We start from the raw sequence: 14,205 nt of genomic DNA on the forward strand, positions 1-14,205 counted from the left end.
TATTCCATTGAAACAACAGCTTCGCTAGCAACTAAACAAAGGATACATGCATATACTGGATTAAGCACGCTGCACTGCTGACATGAGAATCTCGGTATTCATGATGAAAGAACTATTGTGATGCTCTTTGTCAAAGGCAGTGAAGGGTATGGGGAAGAAGCCTTTCTCTCTGATGTTCTGAAAGATCCATCAAACATCTTTGAACAGAAATAGCGTCTAAATTCTAACCTACATTTTGCATATAATTATGGGTGGAGACAGAAAAAAAAGTTACTGTTTTGAGGACCAAACCATTGTTTCAGGGAGCAGCATACTCTTTTCAATCACACAGGATTGAATCCTGGCCATTTCTGGATGGAGATAGCAAAGAGATTCGCACGTTCATGTCCCCAATAACCAATGAAAGCTGTAGGTAGTGATAGTTACAAAGCTGCAAACTTTTTGTTTTCCCTTCAACCACTCCGTGCTGGAATAGCTAAGTCCTATAGTTCTGTAAAGAGCCATCTCTACCACACAGAACGTCTGAATCTACTGCTCCATCTATCAGTCTTCACATGTTCAGATGCTTTGTCGAACCATTTAATTAGCACCAAGAGTTAGGAGACATAGCAGCACCCTCAACTTGCTTTGCACTCACCATTTGGGTAGGTATCAACTTGAGGTTCAGACAGAAAAAGAGTGGGGATGCCAGCTGAAAATAGTTTGTTCAAGTTTTTCTCCAACCCCAAACTTGATGCAATGCTATTTCACAAACATTATCTTGCACCCTTTCAGTGTTTACAAATTCTGCTCAATCTCTTACAACTTAAATATCAATAGATGGTCAGCTGGATTCAGCCGCAACATATCTTGTTGGGGAAGACTGTAAAGGGTGTTAAGAATATGTGTGAATGCATGCACTGCAGATAAAATGAATCACTCAGATTCTGTCCATGTCAATGTTACACATGTTCAAACCTATTCCATTCTGATTTCATATTTATGTGTGAAATTTAATCTGCACAAAAATTAACGTCTAGACATATATTAAATGTTTTTTATATTTTCACAAGAAATATGGATTTATAAACATTTCATCAAGATCAGCAGATTTCTAATCATAAGTTATCCTACTATACACATCTTTAAATACACATAAGCCGGTTTTTAAATTGACATTTGCATTGCAAATTCAGGGAACTAAAATTCAAAGAATAATTATATTCATTTGGGAGGTGCAAATCAAGTGAGCTCATATTGAAGTTTCTCAGTATGCTTATTGAGTGGATCAAATTCCTGAGGTCTCTCTACGTACGTCACTGGCAATATATTTATCACCCCACCCAGTGTCTGTACATTCCCACATAAAAGCCTGTCTAAGGATTTGATTTCATTTTTTCTGAGCAAAAATAAAAAATAAAACTCAGGACGTGTGTCCAGGAGTTCTATAATGTGCTTCTATCAAGTTGCAACTTGCAGCTAGAAATGGTTCCATAACCATTATTGCAGGATGAAGCCTCTTTTGGCCATGTGATGAAGAAGCTGGATGACTCTATTCTGCTTGGGCCACCACTAATGTTCAGTAATCTTCCTGCATGGTAATTTTCGTGATATGAATCATCCTTCCAGTTCAAAGGCAAAAGACAAGGAGAGCCTTCAGATGAGACAAGTACTATGGCTAGGAGGAGGAACTTACTGTGACCACCCAGAAAGCATGCCTGTAACTATGGCATGTAACTCAGCACCTTATGACTCTTATTGATACTCAGTCCTCATCAACCAGAAAAGGTAAAACCAGGAAAAGCTCCTTAAAGCACAAGCAGTTACATTAAAGCACTCTGTTCTGTCAATTACCAACCTGCATATTCCAAGGCTCCTTTCAAAAGGATAAAGAGAGAAGAGGAGAACACAAAGAAGCATCATGTTTCACCCACCTTGCTCCATCACTTGTTCCTCTTGTGGATGGTGGCTGTGATGCTGAGAAATGATGCGGAGGAAGCACAAGTGATTGACTTCGTTACAGGTTGACTAGAAGATCCAGGAAGCTGTTTGATGATGAAGCACCTGGCAGCTTAAGAGAGACACTCAGAAGCCAGTGGCTTGGACAGGTGTTTCTATACACTCTTGGTCCTCACTGCATTCCCTGCCTCCTTCTGAGCCACTGCCCCGCCCCTTGCCAGGGCTGCCTCGAGCTCTGCTCCTAAAACCCTGCCTCTCGATTCACTTTGGTAGCAGTTAGGCAAGACTTGCTGCAACCTCTGCCATGCTGCTGTTGCATCCTCCTCCTCCTCCTCCTCCTCCTCCTCCTCAGAAATGGCAAGAAAAAATACCTTTAAAAAGTTACATTGTGAGATAAGCTACTGCTCTTACTGGTTTTTTCCTCAGATGAAAATTCTACCCACATTTTGCAAATCAACATTTACTAGGATTAGGAGGATCATTTAGAACTTCAAAAGAAAATCAGGTATGCCAGGGTTACAGGAAAGCAAAGATGAGTGTTTGTCACTGAGAGCAAAGCTGGCTTATGGTAGAAAAAAATGCTAATGCACACTTGTCCAGACAGGCATATGCTCCCTCTGAGTTTGTGCTGCCTAGAATATAGAATGGCTATCTCTGATGAGTGTGTGCGTGTGAGTGCACATGCATGTGTGTGCATGTGTGTATACACACACAGACACATACATACCATGTAAAATTTAAACATGTTTGAGATTTAAGGTTGGTTTAAATATGTGCTGAATTTTTTCTTTAAGCCAGTTTGGACATAACCTTCATTTGAAAGTGGGGTTTAAATTTATGATAATACATTTTTAAAATCCCACCATATTTTAAGCTATGCTGAACTCTTCATCAAGAAAACATCTAAATAGTAACAACCAAATAACATGCAGACTGTATGAAATATATTGTACGGTTCCATGAAACTAAGACCAATGTGGTTTATTTGCTGCTACATATGGTTTTGTGGGAACTTGTACGCCAAGGAGACGGTTTTTCAATATTGCCATTCTTAGATGAAAGACAATATCTTCATTAATCTGATTATCTCCTACTGATAAAATCAAAGGTTTTTCTTGTATGCATTTTGGTAAGAAGGAGGAAAACCAGCCTTTCTTAATTTTTAACTAGGCAAATGTTTGTTTTGAGCACAAAATAAAAAACTGCATACCTCAAATATTCTCTGTAAAACTCAAACCACAGACCTGCCCAGTCTTGTCCTCTGCCTTCACAATAAGCCACAGAAGCTGTGTTGCTCTTAAACCATTACTTTCTCTCAAAAGTGCTTGTTTAATACCACTTTGGGATACGTTCACATTGGTTGCACTGTACCACTAGGGGTCAGTAGGAGGCTTGAACTTTGCCAGATCTTAGGGGTATTAAGCCTCAGAATCTGCTCATGAGATCAGAATAAAATTGAGCCATAAAATGTGACATGATGATTTAAAAAAAAAAACCAAACAAACCTGAGCACCACCAGGATGCTGTATCTTCCTTTTGCATATTTTAACAGAATAGGTTTGGGGGACCTCAGGTACCATGCTCACATGCCGTCTGAGGGCCTTTCCCACTGCTGAGCTGAAGTGCTCTCCACCCATCCTTAATTCAGCAGAAAACAATACCAACATGGAATTTGCTCTCCCATTGCTGATCCTTATCCTGCCTCTTTTCCCAGGCATTGCAGTCACCTGATTTCAATGGTGCTCATAAGAAGCCAAGATAATTTCAAATGATGACATGTGCATTATGACATCCACATGTAAGTGGCCAGATTATGTAATGACATCAAGGCTGATGCAAGTATGTATGTCATTTGCCCCCCTTGCGGAAACCCATGCCTAACTTCCCTCTAAGGTAATATATGTTAAAACCTAACAGATTTTACAAAATTTGAGGTTCCCTTGGACTGTGCCAGAAAAAAGGGGAAATGCTGCTTTAACAGTCAAGGACTTAAACCAGTCTCACTCATGGGCAGTGGATGAGAAGATGGCAATGTCATGGGGGGCATGGCAGCAAAAAGATGCTGCCTGGTCATGTTGGTGTCACACTTTGATGCATGTGGGGAAAAGCCAAAGAGTTGGGAACTGATGAAGTTGATCATTCTGGATATTCTGTTCAGAGTTGAAAGACACCATGTTGGGGCAGCCCTCTTATAATTTGGAGACTCTGCTTAATGTTCAACCTGGCTCACTTTTGGAACTAGCCCATGTTCTAGACTTGGCTATACATATTTGAGATTGCAGGCAATACTTTATGTTTAAGATTTTATCCTTGGTTTCTCATTTTTAAGAGAGTAGACTAGGAGAGAAGACAAAGATTTCCCTTAGACTACCATGCCTTATAAATTACTTAAGAGGTCCTCAACATTTTGGGGCCAATGAACAAATCTGAAATTTCACCCTAGTTTAGGTTTGGCTTATTATCTTGAGAAATGGATACACTTCCAAACAAAATGACTGATCAGAATGGAAGAAGTATTTTGAGATAGGTTAGTCAAACAGAGAGAAATGGAAAGATTCAACGATGGAAGAATGGTTGGTGAAGTTGACAGATTTTTGGTGAAATGGATAAACTGACTTCTTTGATTAGAGAAAAGACATTATCTACATTTATTGATGACTGGAAGCCTCTTATGGACTTTTTGCGTAATGAAAAAAAATGAACATAATTTACGGTTTTGATGATTAGATAGGATAGATTACTGTAGAGAAAGAAGAGTAATATAACTTTAGAGAGAGAGGTTAAAATATATTTGTACTTATGACTGCTGTGAAGAATATCAGAAGCCACTTCTTTACAGTATAACTTTTTTCTTTCTTTTCTATTTTTCTTCAATTTTTTCTTTTCTTTTCTTTTTTCTTTTCTTGAACTTTTTTCTTTTTCTTTAATTTCTTTTTCTTTCTTTTCCCTACTTTATATTAGTTGGTGTTACTTTTTATCTTCTTGTTTAAAGGTTTCAATAAAAACTATACATACATACATACATACTTACATACATACCTGTTTGTGTGTGTGTGTGTGTGTAAAAGAGAGAATGTATAAGGTTCAAATCACAGTACAAATATAAGAAGGAAAGGTGAATGGGCTGAAAGGAAGGGAAGGACTGAGAAAGTTGTGGCTGGATGGAACTGATGAGACCTTCAAAAACAGAGAGGTGAGAAATTTAAAGAACATAAGGCAATGTACACATCAGTGTATGGATACAAGGGAACCAAGGTTGGTTTGGAGCAGTGTTTCTCAACCTCAGCAACTTTAAGATGTATAGACTTCAACTCCCAGAATTCCCCAGCCAGCCAGCCAGCCAAGGAATTCTGGGAGTTGAAGTCCATACATCTTAAAGTTGCTGAGGTTGAGAAACACTGGTTTGGAGGATAAAAAGGTACAAAGAATAGTGAATGGTACTGGGATAAAATAGTTTTATCTGTGTTTCCTTTTTTCTTATCTCACACCTTTAATTTCTTTTGCTTACTATTTTTCAATCCAATTCTGCTCCCTGCAGAATATGGTGCATATCCATATCTGTCTTGGTATGGACCAGCAGTCAGTCACTTGAGCCTCCATTTTGACTTGGTGCAATCCCCAGAATGGCTTGTGAGGATGAGATTTTAATTATTTGCCAATCACCACCTCATTACATTCCCATGCTAACTCATTATCAAACATACTGTGACTGGTAATATTGATTGCACCATTTTAAACAACAAAGGCAGAATCTTATTTTAGAACGAATATGGGCCACACGTCAGGCTCAGAAATAGGGCTTGTTTTTTCAGCAGGGACATGTTGTATGTCACCCACAAATAGATTTATTTGTCTCTTCTAATTTGCATTTTGTTTCTCAAGCCTAAAGGGATAGACCCCGGAAAACAGTGTAATAACCGGGGCTGAAGCAGTGTTTGGCAGTGTGGAAACAATCATCCCTAAGCCCAAATCAAGAAATCATGGCCAGAAATGCCATTTGATCTCAGTTAAGACTTTTTTTTCATAATTATTGATATCACCTATTCTCTCTTTTCCATTAGAATGATTAGAGGGACTGCCTTTTGTGTGGCTACATGCATATTTCTTAAATATTTCCCTATGTGTTTCTTATACATTTACTGAAACTATCGCTGTAGCAAACAACAAACTGTGCTACAGAAAAATAAAACAAAACTGGCAAGTAGCTCTGCATTCACAGCTCTGTCACTGGGATGTATAGATTAAATCAAGAGTTCCTCACCACTCAGTTTTGACTTTCCACATTGGTGAAATGCTCCATAGTTCTTCTATGGTCCTTTATAGCCTGGAATATCGAAAAGTTACCCCACATGTTACCCCAGCGTTTATTTTCTGGAAGGGTTTGGAAGTTCCTCCCAGAATAGGAAGAACCTCATTATGTTTTTGCTTAGATTTCTGCTTACATATCATGGAACAATAATATTTTCAGAATAAATTTCTGGATAATCAAGCCTCTTACATGGAATACTTAAGCAGTTTTTAAAAATAAAATATTGGTCTGGATAATAAAGCCCTTGACCACAGTAAGCCTAGCCCACCCGCTCCTAAGCCTAGACCATGCTGCACCTTTGAGGCCTTATGGCCAGTAGTTCCAAATATATTACCGACCCCTCCCACCTCCCCTTCTGTGGCATGCGGCGTCTTCTTGATGCTAGTGCGCATGGGAAGGAGAGGGGGCAGAGGATGTGCATGTCACGTTCACCTTTTAGATGCTCACTCTGCTGCTATAGCTGCCTTTCACACTCTCTAATAAGAGAAAGTTAAAGCAATGGTGTTCCCCGTAGTAACACATGGCTGCGAGAGCTGGACCATAAGGAAGGCTGAGAGAAGGAAGATCGATGCTTTGGAACTGTGGTGTTGGAGGAAAATTCTGAGAGTGCCTTGGACTGCAAGAAGATCAAACCAGTCCATCCTCCAGGAAATCAAGCCAGACTGCTCACTTGAGGGAATGATATTAAAGGCAAAACTGAAATACTTTGGCCACATAATGAGAAGACAGGACACCCTGGAGAAGATGCTGATTCTAGGGAGAGTGGAGGGCAAAAGGAAGAGGGGCCGACCAAGGGCAAGATGGATGGATGATATTCTAGAGGTGACGGACTCGTCCCTGGGGGAGCTGGGGGTGTTGACGACCGACAGGAAGCTCTGGTGTGGGCTGGTCCATGAAGGCACGAAGAGTCAGAAGCGACTAAATGAATAAACAACAAATAAGAGAAAGGAAAGCCAGTTTGGTGCAGTGGTTCAGGCACCAGGATAGAAACCAGGAGGCCGTGAGTTCTAGTCACGCCTTAGGCATGAAGCCCGCTGGGTGACCTTGGGCCAGTCACCCTCTCTCAGCCCTGGGAAGGAGGCAATAGCAAACCACTTCTTAAATATTGCCAAAAAACCTGCAGGGAGATGTCCAGGCAGTCACCAAGAGCCAACACTGACTCAAAGGCACACACAAAAGAAGAGTGGTACAGTGGCATGGTGGTGGCAGCAAAAATACCACAGTGGGAAATTACTTCTTGTTCTTTTGGGTTTTCTTTCTTTCTTCCTTCCCTGCCGACAAACAAACAAACAAGCAAGCAAACAGAATTTCCTGGAATGGATGTCTTGGACAGGATGAGCCCCCTCAAAACGTGGCATTCTAGAGAAATTGAGACAGTTGGCACACGAAGAACAATACAAAACAAAGGAAACAAAACACCTTATGAACTAGACCATTAGCACAGAGATCAATACTATTTCATTCTGATTTGCGCAGTGTGTTTTAATTGGGCAGAATGTGCCCAGTCCACAGTCTGAAGTGGTGCCCTCAGCTTTGCTGTCGAAGGATTCTGCCACTCTGTATGTGGCATGTCTCAACTAGAATCTCTTTTGTTTTGAGAATATCCAGCCAGAATGGGGAATAAACTCAAAGTATTTATTAGAATCACGTCTGAAACCAGTTAAATTAAAGATTAAAAGTTAAAAAAGGAAAGAAGGAAGAAGGAAAGAGTTACATGTTTACATTGCTGAAAGTGTGGGAGGTTTCAAAAAAACAAAGGAATGAGGAAAAGGTGACAGCCCCTCAGGGGATTTTCTTTCTGGTACCCATAAAAAAGATTGAGCAAAAAGGGGAAATAGTATGCAAAGAAGAGATGATTACTGGCTGCTGAAGATTTCCTCTGCTGTAATTTTGCTTTAAGAAATCGACTTCTTCCATGGGAACCGAAACGGAAAGGATATGATGGCATCTTAAAGTATCTTCAATTGATGGTGATATTACATCATAGGTAATGTAATCCAATGCATATTTATTTAGAACACAGAATCTTATGTGGATTAAAATAGAATATTAACAAAGGGAAATGCATCACAGGCTGATGAAATGATGGCTAATCTTTCTCACAGAACTCTCCACAAGAGTTATCAGCTATTACCTCTACAAATGGTTTACACAAACCATTTCTGCGCCTTCAAAGAACACACAGGACCATCTACTGCTTCCCTTATCAAATGTTCATTGGACATTAATAGGTGGCACCCTCCCTTGAATGTAGGAGCTTTCTATTCACACCGACTTTGATTTATTTATTCTGCAATGGCTATAATCCACCCCAATACCCTGGGCCATGTACAGCAATAAAATAAAATCAAACTGGATAACTACAAAGCCAAAGTTTAAATACACAAAATGCATGCCCTCCCATAAAACTGCTAGGGCCAAAGGCTTGCTGAAAACAATATAGCCTAACTAATGTCCAAAAGACATTTGCTGGAAAAGGAGATGGCAAAGGGGAAACAGTCACTGGTTCTAGCAGTGGGCAAGCTGAACTTGCAGCACCCCTCTGAGCCATGGAAGGCATGCTAACAGTACAGCTTAAATAGATGGATTCATGGTTGAAACCTAGACAAATTATAGGAGGAACAACCTCATTCACATTGGAGATCAAGACTGTGAATGAGGTTGGTCTTCCTATAAATTATCCTTCCAATTCACAGAAATACCTGAGCTCTTTCTGTCCTGGCTCAGTGCTGGATCCAGAACCCACCACCCTCCTCCATTTATTATTAATTTTAAAATATTTAAGGAACAAAATAAATAACCATTTAAAAGAACAACGAAGAAAATAAAGAATTACATAGTGGATGGAAAACAAAATATCAGTAAATAAACAGCATTTATCCTTTTATTATTTAATTGATCAAATAATTTTTTGAAGATATGAAACTGGACTCATTATTTCCTCCTGAGAAATAATTGAAAATCACTACAAAACTCTAAACCTTAATATTTATACTGATATCACCACTATTGAGGTCATTCCTAAAATAAATGGACATGTTCTTGTAAAAGAAGAAAAGAAAACCCTGGAAAATAAGTAATAATTAAAAAGTCAGCAACTGAGTTTTAAATTCCCTGCCATTGTACCCAATCCTCAGGAACATTTTTGCTGGAATATTTTCTCTGTTGGGGTTTCCCCTTCAGGGCCGTTCTTCTTTCTTCTGTTCTTTAATGGTGGCCATTTCCACATGTCATCAGTGGGCTGCATCAGTGGCAGTTACAGGAGAGTTAGGATTTCCTCATGGGAAAATGACGTGCTTTTGTCGTGTGCTCTAAACTATGTTAATTCAACTTTAGGGATAATATTAATTTTTTAAATTGTTCCCACCTTGGAATGACAGGACACTGCAACCCCAATGCTCAATTATGGTGGCTGAGTAGGGCCTCAGACTGCATAAAAAGAGGTTCCAAGGCTATAGGCAGCCTTAGAAGGAGCATCCACAGGAAGGAGTCCAAAAGCTCAAGATGATAGCCATGACCGCATGATCAAAACCCCACCCTTTTTTTAACCAGCATCGCAAAAAAGAAACGGCTTCATTTTTTGACCCCCTCCAGCAGACACCTGTCCACCTTTGATGGAAAGGATCTTTACAGTTTAGGTTGGATAAACCTTTTATTTTGGATGCCCCCAAATTATCGGAAAGCAGATTCCACTGCTGAGACTGATACAGAATTAGGGCCACTCTAGGACAGAAACAGCCTTACCAGTTGTGTGGCACACCCTGATAATATCTCAGTCATATTATTATACATGGGATGGCCCTGGAAGACTACTTAGAAACTACCATTGCTTCAGAATGTGGTAGCTACTCAATACCTGAGTAAGAACATATCCCTCCATTCTGAAAATAGATTCAGTAGTTTCTATTTGTTCCAGAACAGAGTATTCAGGGCACAATACACAAGTGCTGATATATAACCTTTATAAGCAATAATACGCAATCTGGAACTTGGATGTCTAGAATGACTGTTTCCACAAAAATCTACTCACCAATTAAGATAATGATCTGGTGCCTTTCTTTGGGCACTGTCATCAACCTTAGGTAAGTGGTGTCTGGGACAATGGAGCTCTTCTGTGGTGCCGCTCAACATTTGGATTGCTTTCTGCAGGATTAAATCTGTTCTGAGCTTTAGGTGCAGACCAAGAAATGACTTTCAGTGTCGTCTTCTATTTCCATTCATTAATTTTTCTAAGTGCAGCTTGACTTATCATTTTATGTTTCAGAGTTAGCACATTCTTTTACAGTTCATGCTGAATTTATCTGTACTGTTTTAATCTGTTTTTGCAAGCAGTTCTGAAAACTGTTCACTACAAGATGGCCACACATTTTTTTTTAACTTCAGCAAAGAACAAGAACATACGTGTGGGCTGTTGTTACTCTAGCTAGGGTGGTTCCAGAATTAGTTATTGATAAGGGCCAAGAACTAACATCAGAAGGATGTGTGAATACCAAAGGCCATTCTCCCTGAGAATGTGCCCATTCAGAATGTGCCCATTCTCCCTGAGCAGGAAAATGGCAAGCTGCCATCTTTTTAATCACAAAAGCAAACCTGCTGTCCTAACAGTCAGGAAACCACGCTGAGACGAGGAATAGGTCTCTAGTGTTTTATTACTGCTACATTAGACAGAAAATCCTACCAAACTGAAGAGGCATGAGAAAACCCATACAGATAAACCCCAAAAGTCAAGGTGGGTCTGTTCTGTGTCTCTTTGAATGGCTGCTCAACTCCTCACTACTATGCATGCATTTCCCCCCTGGATAGGGGCCCCCTCCTGCTCACCATCAGTGCTCGACACCTGCATTCCCTTCACTCTCCTGAAATTGGGATGGGTAGAGCACTTTTGTGAGTGGCTGTTTTCATGGGATTGCCGAGTCCAGTGATGCCTGCATCAAACCCACAACCAGCAGTCCTCTAGCTTTTTCAGGGGCTGTGGTTTTAGAGAGGTTACTCAAAATCCCCAGCCATATCTGAAACCTGGCCACTGAGTACACTGTTACCTCAGACCCTGCATGTTTAACTTCTGTTGAGTCACATAACTGAAGGTCAGAAAGTAAATTCCTCCCAACAGGGTATATTACAAAACGATAACTTACTTAACCGATGGCCTTTATTGGCTTAAGATAGCCATAAGTCAAAGAAGCAAAAAAGAATTTGCAGAAAGGTGAACCTGAATTCTAAGGTAGCATGTAGACCATCAGGCAAGGATGCCTTCTGCTGGCCGTCAACCTGCTCACTTGCCTAGCCACTCCACAGGAGGCCCCACAGCAATGGCCTGAAATGGAAATAACATAACCACCTTTTGCTTAACACCCTGGCTGTGGGGTGCAGGAAGTTTATTAACTCCCCAAGGCAACCAGCAAGACAAGGCCCAGCAAGGTCATTGTGTGAGCCAGTTTGGGAAAGGGTGGAGTTCTGCTGCTCTTGATGCTCTTAGCTTCCTGGCCATGGTGGTAGAGTGTTGGGCTGTATGGAGCTCCAAAGGGGAGGAGCCAGCAGTCACCAGAGGGGAGGGGTATAGAAGGTGTCTGGGGGAAGGATTGGGTAGCAAGATGGAAATAGAACAGTATAAAAACTGCTTATTTATAGCGATGAGTTTTTTTAATTCTTTCTAATCCAATGTAATTTTGGAAGGAAATTATGTAAAGGGATCGGCACTTTGTCTATCTATGAGCAGGATAACTCTGAAAACTAAACAGAACAAGACCACATTTTCCATGGGGGATGAAATCAGCAGAAATCTATTAAAATGCCCCCAATGCATCCCAGAAACTTGGAGTACTGCTGACTGCTCCATTCTGAGCCCCCTTTCCTGGTCATGTGACCTAGGACATCGACATCGACATCATCATCATCATCATCATCTGGTCAACAAGTGGCAAAACCTACCTGATAATGAAATATTCAAGGAAAGGAGCAACTTGGATAATCAAGTGCCTAGAAATAACAGGAGTCAGAAGTAACATCAGAAGCTTTGTGCAAAGATCAATGGTGCAGTGGAAGACACAGCTGCTGGTCAGTGGTGATAGATTGGGAGAGGTTAATATCAAGAGAGGAATATCAAGGAGACTCACTATTACCACTACAGTTTGTCATGGCATTGATTCCTTTGTCAACAATACTAAACAAGTCAGGCCATGGCTATCAAACATCAAAAACATCTGCCAGGATTTCCCACCCCATTTACATGGATGATCTGAAGCTGTATGGAAAAACACCATCTGAAATAGAACCACTGCTCAACACTGTCCAAATATACAGCCAAGATACTGCAATGGAGTTTGGACTGGACAAATGTGCCACCCTTACCATCAACAGGGGGAAAATAGTGAAAACTGAAGGAATCAAGACTCCCTATGGAAATAACATTAAGAGTCTGGATGAAGAAGAAATATCTGGGCATCCTTCAAGCTGACATCAACCACACTGAAGTCAAGAAGAAGGTTAGTAGTGAATACATCATGAGAGTGAAGAAGATCTTAAAGTCCAAACTCAGTGGAGGAAATACCATCAAGGCAATTAACACCTGGGCAATTCCAATCATTAGATACACAGCTGGAATAGTGGACTGGACTCAAACAGAACTAGAAGCCCTGGATAGAAAGACCAGAAAAATAATGACAATGAATCATGCCCTTCATCCATGCAGCAACGCTGACAGACTCTACTTACTAAGGAGCGTAGTTGGGCATGGAATGTTGCAAGTACACCAGACAGTTGAAGAAGAAAAAAGGACATATCTGAAGGACAGTGAAGAATATGCACTAAAGCTAGTATACCTTGAAGGCTTGCTGAATACTGAAGAGACCATACTGGCTTACAAGGAAGACCAAATGAAGAATAGAAAAGAGACATGGCAAGGCAAACTATTACGTGGCCAGTACACAAAAAAACTAGCAGGCAAAGCAGATAACAACAAGACCTGGCAGTGGCTAAGAGCAGGAAAGTTGAAGAAAGAGACAGAGGGCCTAATTCTGGCTGCACAAGACCAAGCCTTAAGAACAAATGCATACAAAGCCAGAATTGAGAAGACAGCAACAGGCAGCAAATGCCACCGCTGCAAAGAAGCTGAAGAAACAGTGGACCACCTAGTTAGCTGCTGCAAGAAGATCGCACAGACTGGCTACAAACAACAGCATGACGAAGTAGCAGCAATGGTGCATTGAAATATCTGCAAGAAATACCACTTGCCTGCAAGCAAGATCTGGTGGGACCACAAAGCAGACCAAGTCATAGAAAATGAAGATATCAACGTGCTCTGGGACTTTAGAATTCAAAACAGACAAGCATCTGCCACACAACACCCCAGACTTAACAACTGTTGATAAGAAAGACAAAAAAGTCTGGATAGTGGACATTGCAATACCTGGAGACAACAGAAGAGGAGAGAAAGAACTGGAGAAAATCACAAAATACAAAGACCTGCAAAGAGAAGTAGAATGACTGTGGCAAAAGAAAGCAAAGGCAGTACCAATACTAATAGGCGCCTTGGGTGCAATTCCAAACATCTGGAGCGCCACTTGAACACCATCGGCATTGACAAAACCACCACCAGTCAATTGCAAAAGGCAGCTTTACTTGGAACAGCTTACACCCTGCAACGGTACCTTTAATATTATTAAACAACAACATCTGCCTACCCCAGGTCCTTGGGAAGGACCCGATAGGTGGACAAAAATGCCAAGTCCAGTATAAACATCTGACTGACTGGGCGACCAACAATAATTTATAGTTATTTTTAAGATATTGCAAGGAAGTCCAGATGTATTATCTATTTATTACTTTACCATGGTTGTTTTATTTTTATCTCTACTGTGGATGTATGTAAATCAGTATTTCTCAACCTTAAGATGTGTGGACTTCAACTCCCAGAATTCCCCAGTCAGCATATGCTCCAGGTATTGTAGGTAGGTAGGTAG

Source organism: Candoia aspera, chromosome 2 (assembly GCF_035149785.1).
Source record: "Candoia aspera isolate rCanAsp1 chromosome 2, rCanAsp1.hap2, whole genome shotgun sequence".
In the NCBI taxonomy this organism is placed as follows: Eukaryota; Metazoa; Chordata; class Lepidosauria; order Squamata; family Boidae; genus Candoia; species Candoia aspera.